We start from the raw sequence: 9,659 nt of genomic DNA, 5'->3' as shown, positions 1-9,659 counted from the left end.
TGTGATTTGGTGAAAAGGAAACAAAAAATTACTAAGTGTTTGTGAGTTGTGTTAAATTTTTTTGTACTAGATACATTAGGCATCACTTTTAAAATGCACCAAAAACTTAACAAATAGGCTACCCTCTAAAAGCGTCTCCTTTGATACGAAAAGTGAAACTATAGATATCAACCTACGGCTACGCTTTATAAGTGATTTCTATAATACCTAAGGCTACACTTTTTAAATGATGCCACAATTGTGTATCCTTTTCTCTTATAAAAAGGCAACACGGAGAATAGCGTAGCATATTTATAGAATAGGCTACGCTTTTCAAATGTAGCTTAAAAAAAGTGTGGCTGAATGGGTATTTTTCTTGTAGTCTACATCTACCCCAGGAGTCTGAATACCAAACCAGGAGCAAGTGGAATCACTCCACTGCATCTACCCAGGCAGGTATATCTCACCACATCCTGGAGCAAGTGGATCAATGCCACTGCATCTACCCAGGCAGGTATATCTCATCACATCCCAGAGCAAGTGGATCAATGCCACAACCCTTGTGTCCACCTGGGGAGCCTCTATACTAACCAACCTGGAGCAAGTGGGGCGCAACCAGAACCATTGCATCTACCCAGGAGGTACGTTCTCATATGCCCAGGAGGAACCAAGGAGGATATTCTAACCTCCCACCATCTCGCTGGGTGTGATTTTACAATACCAGGAAGAATAAGGAAGGGGATCCTCACCTTCCTTCATCTCTCTGGGGTTGCACTTTCGAGAAAGAGAGCCCAAGATAAAGCAATCATTCAAAGCCATATTTTCACTTCTAGCCATAAATCAAAATTTATCATAGCCATCCGGCTCATAACATAACCCATAACGAGCTAATAATCATTATTAAATACAACCCTTTGGCTCACGGCATACACCACACTTCCATCATCACCCTCAGTAACTCATACAATCATCATTACTCATCATTCATCATTGATTCTCACTTTACTTCCTCCACAAGTTACCACATGTCCTAGCTTCTTTTCATTACTAGGCATACTATAAGGCTTTAAGACTTAAAGGGTGAGAATAAAGGCTTAAAAGTCTAAAATTCGGCTTTAAAAACTCAAAATCAACTTTTACTGGAAACAGGGTCACGCGTGCGCGTCGCCCACACGTGCGCGTGGAAGTAAGAAAAACAAAGTGATGAGTGTGCGTCGCCCATGCGCACACGTGGATGGTAGAAAAGTAAGGTGAGGCGTGCGCTTCAGCCACGCATACGTGTGGGTGCGTTTTGTGCTCCTCGCACAAAACCAGCACAATTCCAACGCAAATCTCTGGATTTTCTATGGGGCATTTGCATCAGTGCAGCGACGCATATGCGTCGACCAGGTGCACACATGAGAGAGTAAAAATCGTGAGTGACGCATGTGCGTTGGCTATGCGTGCGCTTGATGCGCATAAACGTGTTATGCTACGATTTAGGAAATTGCACGATCGGCAAAATTCCTTCCGGCAAGTGCACCGGTTATCGTCGTCAAGTAAAAACTCACAATAGAGTGAGGTCGAATCCCACAAGGATTGGTTGAGTGAGCAATTCGGATTAGAAGTGTGTTCTAGTTGAGCGGAATCAAGATTTGAGATGAGAATTGCGGAATGTAAAATTGGCGGGAAAGGTAAATGACAAGAAAATTAAATGGCTGAATCTTAAATTGCATGAATTAAAGAGCAAAATGTAAATTGCTGAAATTAAAAGGGAATGGGGATGATTGCAAGAATTGAATTGCAGAATGTAAAGAGAAAGTGGAAATCAGAAATGGGGAATTCATTGGGTTTAGGAGATATTGAAATCTCCGAATCAAAACATGTAAATCTCTTCCTCAACCAATGCATTCATTGAATTTTGCTTGGCAATCTTATATGATTGGATCCCAATTCCTTGGCTCACCAATGCTCTCTAAAAACAAACAAATTCCCAATCCCTTGGTTTAAATGTTCATAAGAAGAGATGATGCTTGATCACTGATTATACCACACAATTTCATGAACCACAATTTGGTAGGATTACATGTCACAATATCCATCCAAACCCCAATCCAATCCACTGTGAGAAAGCTTCTCTAGCATGAATCCTCCATTCCTTTCCCAAGGCTCCGAAGGATTCCAAGTATGAGTAGTCTCTTTCCCAAGACAACTACTCAATGGAATTAAATCGAGAAGCTTTCTAACAAAATTCAAGAGAAAAGATTGAAGAAGAAGATAAACTATTATTGATTCATTGAATTACAATAGAGCTCCCTAACCCAATGAAAGGGGGTTTAGTGAATCATAGCTCTGAATTCAATTACAAAGAAAAAGAAACTAGCTAAAAATGAATGTAAAAGTCCCTTCTAACTTAACTTCTATCCTATTTATACACTTTCTATATTGAGCTTCAGTTGTGCTTCTTGGGCTTTGAGGCCTCTCCTTGCTTTCCTTTTGTCTTGGGTTTATGATCCATAATCTTGATGAGGTTGTTGATCCAAATCCTGTAACATTTATTGAGCCAACTTAGTGATAATCAAATAATGGCACATGACTCAATAAATGAGATTTCAAACTCATCAATCCCTCAGGCCCAATCCCATAAACCATGATATTCAATTGGGTTTCATACCAAAGTAAGTTTAAGTTAATAATTGTGCTCAAAGACTAACTTAAATCACAATATTTTTGGCCCAGAAACCTTTTTTCAAGAGTGGCGTTTAAGTTGTAGTTTAAGCTTAAACTGCAACTTAAACGCCAGACACTTCCAGTGATGCCATTTGTAGAAGCACGTTTAAGCTTCAGTTAAGGTTAAACTGAAGCTTAAACGTGGAAATGGAAGAAGGTAGCCCTGGAGAGTCATGTAGTCGAACACGTTTAAGCTTCAGTTTAAGGTTAAACTGAAGCTTAAACGTGGAGATAGGAAGGGCAGCCCTGGAGGTCGAACACGTTTAACCTCCAGTTTGAGGTCAAACTGGAGGTTAAACGTGGAAGCTTGGAATGGTGGCCCTGGAGGTGTCGAACACGTTTAACCTCCAGTTTGGGGTCAAACTGGAGGTTAAACGTGGAGATGGAGAGAGCAACCCTGGAGTGAAAAAACTATCGAACACGTTTAAGCTCCAGTTTGAGTCAAACTGGAGCTTAAACGTGGAATGGCCCCTGGTACTCTTCCTGGTTCTGGCGTTTAACCTCCAGTTTGAGGTCAAACTGGAGGTTAAACGTGGAACTCCTCCCTGGGTGGCATACTCATTCTGGCGTTTAACCTCCAGTTTGAGGTCAAACTGGAGGTTAAACGTGGAATGCTCCTTAAGTGAGGCTTTTCATTCTGGCGTTTAACCTCCAGTTTGAGGTCAAACTGGAGGTTAAACTTCAATCCCAGCATTTCTTATCCTTCATGATTTTGGCGTTTAAGCTCCAGTTTAGGCTTAAACTGGAACTTAAACTCCACATGTGATATTCAAGCTTCCTTTATTGATTTTGTTGCTTCCTTGCTTAGCCTCTTCTTCCCTGAAATCATCCAAACAATTGCATCAAAGTCTTGCAAAATTTCATGAGAAATCTTTCATTCATAGCATTTAAGTAATATAACTAAAACTCATGGAATTTGCATCGAAATCATATTGTTTGGATGGTTCATTACTTTGTTCTTCATTTAACCATTTTTGGTTACTTTAAGCTCAAGAAAATGCATAAAACAACTAAAACTAACAGAAAAATGCTAGTGAAACTAGCCTATGATGCCTTGGCATCACAACACCAAACTTAATACTTGCTTGTCCCTAAGCAAGTCCTGAGTTATTTGAGAAGACAGTATGAACAGAAAGTAATTACATTGGCTATATTAGCAAGCATTTGAAGTTCATCAGAAGGGTTCTATGCAGAAAGTTGCAGCATCACTTTTTCATACTTATCAGGTAGGATTATCACTTTTTCATTGCATCCATCAAAAATTGCTATGGCCTCCTGTTATTCTTATGTCTTTGGCACTTTTCTTTTGTTTTTTTCTTTTCTTTTTCTTAGAGCTTCTTTTGCTCCTTGTTTGCTTAGTGTCATGTGTTGCACAAGCCTTTGGCCTTTTCTTTTTCTTATCAGTGCACTACACATATCCACTTTAGGCATTTTAGTTCACATTCCTTCTTGAGACATTGGTGCCCAGCACCTCTTTGTGTGACTAAATGTTTTGTATTGAGGTTGCTCTTGATAATGGACTTTTGGTTGATAATCCCGGGTTAGTTAACCCAAGTTACCAAGTGTTGAAACACTCCTCAGAACCTAGTCATCCAAGCATATCCTTAATACATAAACACCACAGGCATTTGTCTCAGAAGTTCAAACCATTGGTGCCTAGCTTATTTTCTCAATTTTTTTGCTTTTTGGTTGCCTTTTTCCGTGGCTTTTTCTTTTCCTTTTTCTTTCTTTTTCATGGCCAAAGACATTTATTCATCAAGATCCATAGACAATTTTTACTTCTACATAAAAAATGATAATTCTACACTCTAATTTTAGTGATGTGACTAAACAATCAAGCATGCATACCACCACTTAATTCTACTTGATTTGTCACTAATTTAGCCAAGTTACTTTTGTTCAAGCTTTTCTTTTATTTTTGGAAACAGAACAAGCATGGCAGGCACTTGTTTAAGAAGGTGAAGTTATATCCAAACATCTAAGCATTCACTTTATTCAAAGCAATTAACAAACACACATACTAAAAAAAACGACTCATAAAAAAAAAAGACTCCACCTAACACTTAAATGACTTATGATGAAAACACGTTCATAAAGACAATTCACCAATTATCATTTGATTATTAAGGAACGAGACCACCTCTTATTTATTGCTTGGTTCTTCTTAATTCTTGGGATCCTGCTTCTTCTTGCTTCCTGCCTCTTTTTGACCACTTGTGCTTCCTTTGTCTTTTCTTATGAGCTTTTTCCAGAATCCAGCCTTTTTCATCGTTTCTTCCACTCCTTTTTCAAGGATCATTGCCTTGTTTATTTCTCCTTCTTTCCTCCCTTTGAAATACTCATCATAAGCTGGGAATGCTGGGTCCATCTTGTGTAGATGTTCCCCTATGTAGATAAGCTTGATTTGCGAACTGATGTTGTAGTCAGCTTGGACTGAGTATCTTGCATTCTGTAAAGTAGTGGCTTCCTTGATTGCCAAGACATTGGCATCTTGGTGTTGGCATATGTGGCTGAAGGATTCCTGTAAGTGTAGATTTTGTTCCCTTTGCAGATCAAAGAATCTTGATTCAAAGTTCCTTTGCATATCCATCATTTTTAGATGAAAGTCTTCTTGTCTTTCCTGAGACCTCATGTATTGTTGAGACATTCCTTCCATGATTTCCTGCATTCTGCTCATATCCATGGGGTCTCTGGGAATTCGTTGTCTTCTTTCAGGAGTTGCTTGCTCTTCTTGCTCTTCTTCTCTGTCTTCTCCTTCCTGTCTTGCTTGTTCTGCTTCTTGCTCGGCTTCCACTTGTTGCCCTTCTTCATTTCTTCTTCTTGTATGTCTTGGAGGAGTTGGGCCAAGAGTCATTCTGTGTGCAGTTATGGCCAGCCCAGGATATAGCCAATTAGGTCTTTCATCCTCAAGTGGTACTTGGGCATCGATGCATAGTCTAATGATGGTGCTAGGGAAATGAAGCCAGGATTCAGGGTCACTTTTCTCACTAAACTCTTGTATCTGTTCAGCAATGAGTTTATGAACTTTGATCTCTCCTCCAACCATAATGCAATGTAGCAAGATGGCTCTTTTAGGGACTATTTCTGAAGAGTTTGCAGTGGGTAGGATGGATCTCCTAACTATTGCATACCACCCTTTAGCTTCAGGTGTTAGGTCTCCTCTTCTCAAGACTCTTGGAGCCCCTCTTGTTTTTCTCACCCATTCAGCTCTGATGGCACAAAGGTCTTCAGCAATAGTTGTATAGTCAGGTTCTCCTCTCATCCTTTCTTCATAACTTGCTTGGCTGAAATGTATGTTTTTCAGGCCAAGAGTTTTCATGATTGCTTTGGGACTGAAGTCAACTTCCACCCCTCTCACATAGCTTTTGTATGTGGGGTTCTTGGTTTGATCCTCCCTTACTGCATTTGCATAAAACTCCTTCACCAAGTTGATGTTGATTCTAGTGATTGGCTTAGTTAGGAGCTCCCACTTCCTCTTTTTGATCTTTTCCCAAACACCTGGGAACTCATCCTTTTCAAGTTCAAAGGGGACCTCAGCTAGTACCGTTTTAGGTCTCATCCATTCGGCTTGAATCTCATGGAACACTGATCTGTATCTCCATGCATCGAATCCCCTGTTTTCCTCCATTGGCTGCTTGTCTTTTCTTCTTTTGTGGCTAGATGAAGCTGCCATTTTGGTAAGTGACAACTAAAGTTGACAAGGTGAAGCAAGAAGTGTTGTTGGAGGTGTGGTGAGATTGTTTTCGGCAAGAGATGGTTATGCTATGATGAAGGAAAAAGTGTATGAAGGAGGATTGATGGTGTGGGACTCGTTCCCCAAGTGGTTCTTTATAGTGCCCATGAGTGAAAAATGAACGGCTAGGGTGGTTTGTGAAGGGTGGCTTGATGGTAAATATATGAATTGTAGATAAGGACGATTGGCTTTTCATTTTCTTGGAAGTATTCTGGATGCATTAGGTTGTACATGTAGCTTTCTTTTCTTGCAGAACTTCCTTTTCCCATGTGTTAGTTTCAAAGATTTATGAATTTTCTTTTTGACCAAGCACGTACCTCCCTTTGTCTTTTTCCTCCATTTTTGTCTTTTCTTTTGTACCTGCACAAACAAACAAATTTGCTATCATTTTTCGGTCCATGTGAATTATGAATAGTATTTGCACATGTAAATCAATGCTTGTCTTTATGAGCTTATAGCCGTGACTTCTACATGTATGCACACTTATTATTTGGACACCAAACTTAGTTTTTGGTTAAGTCTCCTGATGACATGAAATCCATATTGGTTGTCCTTAATGAGTGTGCATATTTCTAATAAATCATAGTCACCTTGGCTCCTTGATTCTAAACAAAGTGACTACCCTAAGTAATTGAAACTAAAGCATTAAAACATGTGAATGGTATACTTGTCATGAATTTTGAAATCCAGAGGAACTTCTTGCTTTTCATAAACTGTGTTCAAAAAGAACACCAAACTTAATGTTTGGTTGTGCACCTTGAATGAAAGATGGAATTCAATTTGAGTAAGATTTGGGAGTGCCATCAGGCACACCAAACTTAGAGACCAATTGTAATTTACATGCACGGTTTAGTGCACTTAATCAATAGTTGTCCTGAGGATTCAAGTTCATGCATAAGAAACCATGCTTTATTAGATGTAAAGCAAAGCACTAAAGATTAAGGATACTAAAAAAAATGGGTTGCCTCCCATGAAGCGCTTCTTTAACGTCACTAGCTTGACGGTTGTCCCTTGTTAGGGTGGATTGTAGTGCTTGACGTCCTCTCCTCTCACTATGAAAACGTCCCCTCTTGATTCATTCATGACCTCTAAATGTTCCATAGAAAGAACTTTCTTGATTGTGAACACTTGAGGGAGCTGGGAAGGAATGGTCTGGAGGCCAGGTGGGATTGGCAGATAATGACTTGAGATCACTTTATCTCCCGGAGAAAAACCTTCAGTGGGAATTTTCTTGTTTCTCCATCCTCTTGGAAATCTCCCTATCACTCTTCCCTTTCTCTTGAGGATTTCTTCATTGACCTTTATGTCAGGAGGATCCTTCTGATCTGTTTCCACTGATTCTTGTGGCTCTAACTCTTGCAACTCTTGTTTGCCTTCCAATGACTGTTTTAGAGTCTCAGCTGCTGGATTACTTTCCCCCAAACACGGATGGCTACTATCATCTTTAGGCTTTTCAGATTCTGGTTCAGGCTCAGATGCAGGTTTGAAGACTTTGAAAATGAGCTGTTCATCATGTATTCTCAGAATTAGTTCTCCTTGTTCTACATCTATGAGCGCTCTAGTAGTGGCTAGAAATGGTCTGCCCAGAATGATAGGGTGTAAATAGCTTTCCTCCATGTCCACAATGACAAAGTCTGTGGGGAAATAATAATCTCCTACTTTCACCAGCACATTTTCAACTACCCCTTCAGCTTGCTTCTGAGTTTTGTCAGCCAGTTGTATGATTACATCAGTGGATCTCACCTCGTTCAGTTGTAGCCTCTTCATAAGAGTTAGAGGCATCACATTTATGCTAGCTCCTAGATCACAGAATCCTCTGTCAATTTTTGTTTCCCCTATGATGCAAGGGATATGAAAACTTCCTGGGTCCGTTTTCTTAGAGAGTGTGTCCTTCTTGATGAGAGCACTGCATTCTTTGTTCATTGTTACCGTTTGTCCTCCCTTCAAAACTCTTTTCTTGCTTAACAATTCCTTTAAATACTTGATGTGTGTGGGCATTTGATGAAGAATCTCAAGAAAGGGAATATTGACATGCAGAGAATTAAATGTCTCTAGAAACCTTGAATAGGTTTTCCTTTTTTTCACCTCCTCCTAACCTCTCAGGAAATGGTGCTTTTGGTTGGTATACTTCCATCATGCCTTTTTGCAGATCCTTGGCTTGCTCAGTTCCACTTTCCTGCTTAACTTCTTCCACATCTTCTTTCAAGATTTCTGGTTCCTGCTGTGAGGACCTGATTCCTTCTTCTTCTGAGACTTCCTTCAATATGGTGATGGCCTTGCACTCTTCCCATCTTACTCTCTTTTGTTCCCCCTTAGGATTCTTTTCTGTGTCACTAGGGAACACTGCAGTTGATTTGGGTGCCTGTTGAGATAGCTCTCCTACTTGAGATTCCAACCTTTTGAGTTTTTCACCATGGTTTCTTAAGGTAGTTCTCACATCATCCCTGAAGCTCTTCAATTCAATTATGTCTTGGCTCATGGTTGCCATCATTCCTTCCATCCGGTTTAATTGATCTTGAAATTGTTGGTTCGGATTAGGTTGGGTATGTTGATTATTTTGGCCATGATATGATGATTGGGGGTAAGTGTTTTGTGTGGCTTGGTATGATCTTTGGTTGGAGTTTTGGTATGTGGAATTGTTTTGTTGGTTGTGGTTGTAAGGTTTGTGGTTTTGTGGTTGGGTTTGTTGGTTTCCCCACCCAAAGTTTGGGTGGTTTCTCCAGCCTGGGTTGTAAGTGTTGGAGTGTGGATCATATGATTGCCTTTGTTGGTTTCCCACATAGTTAACCTCATCCCAATCACCTCCTTCAATGCCTACTTCCTCTTGATCTTGTGTGTGTATTGCAGCCACTTGCTTTGTTTCTAATTGCCTGGTAAGCTCTGCTAGTTGCTTGGCAAACACCTTGTTTTGGGCTAGAATTGTATCGACATGGTTCAGCTCCATGACTCCCTTAGTGTTGTGCCTTTCTGATGCATAGTAGTACTCATTCTCAGCCACTGTCTCGATCACTTCAATGGCTTCTTCCACGGTCTTTTTCTTGTTCAATGAACCTCCTGATGAATGGTCTACAGCCTTCCTTGATTCATAAGAGAGCCCATCATAGAAGATGTGCAATTGCACCCAATCATGGAACATGTTTGGTGGGCATTTCCTTGTCAAGTCCTTGAATCTCTCCCATGCCTCGTAGAGAGTTTCACCATCTTGTTGTCTAAAAGTCTGGACCTCAGATCGAAGCCT

The 9,659-nt window shown here is 40.1% G+C and overlaps 1 non-coding gene across 1 annotated transcript; it reads left to right on the top strand.

Annotated features, from left to right (window-relative positions):
• The first annotated feature begins 9,555 nt into the window (after positions 1–9,555).
• Positions 9,556–9,659, top strand: LOC148568106 (small nucleolar RNA R71). Its single transcript, XR_015882796.1, has one exon. It is a non-coding gene; the product is annotated as a small nucleolar RNA R71 (small nucleolar RNA).

The sequence above is a fragment of the Arachis ipaensis genome, chromosome B4, assembly GCF_059453495.1.
Source record: "Arachis ipaensis isolate K30076 ecotype BB chromosome B4, ASM5945349v1, whole genome shotgun sequence".
In the NCBI taxonomy this organism is placed as follows: Eukaryota; Viridiplantae; Streptophyta; class Magnoliopsida; order Fabales; family Fabaceae; genus Arachis; species Arachis ipaensis.
This window is presented reverse-complemented; position numbering and strand designations above follow the sequence as displayed.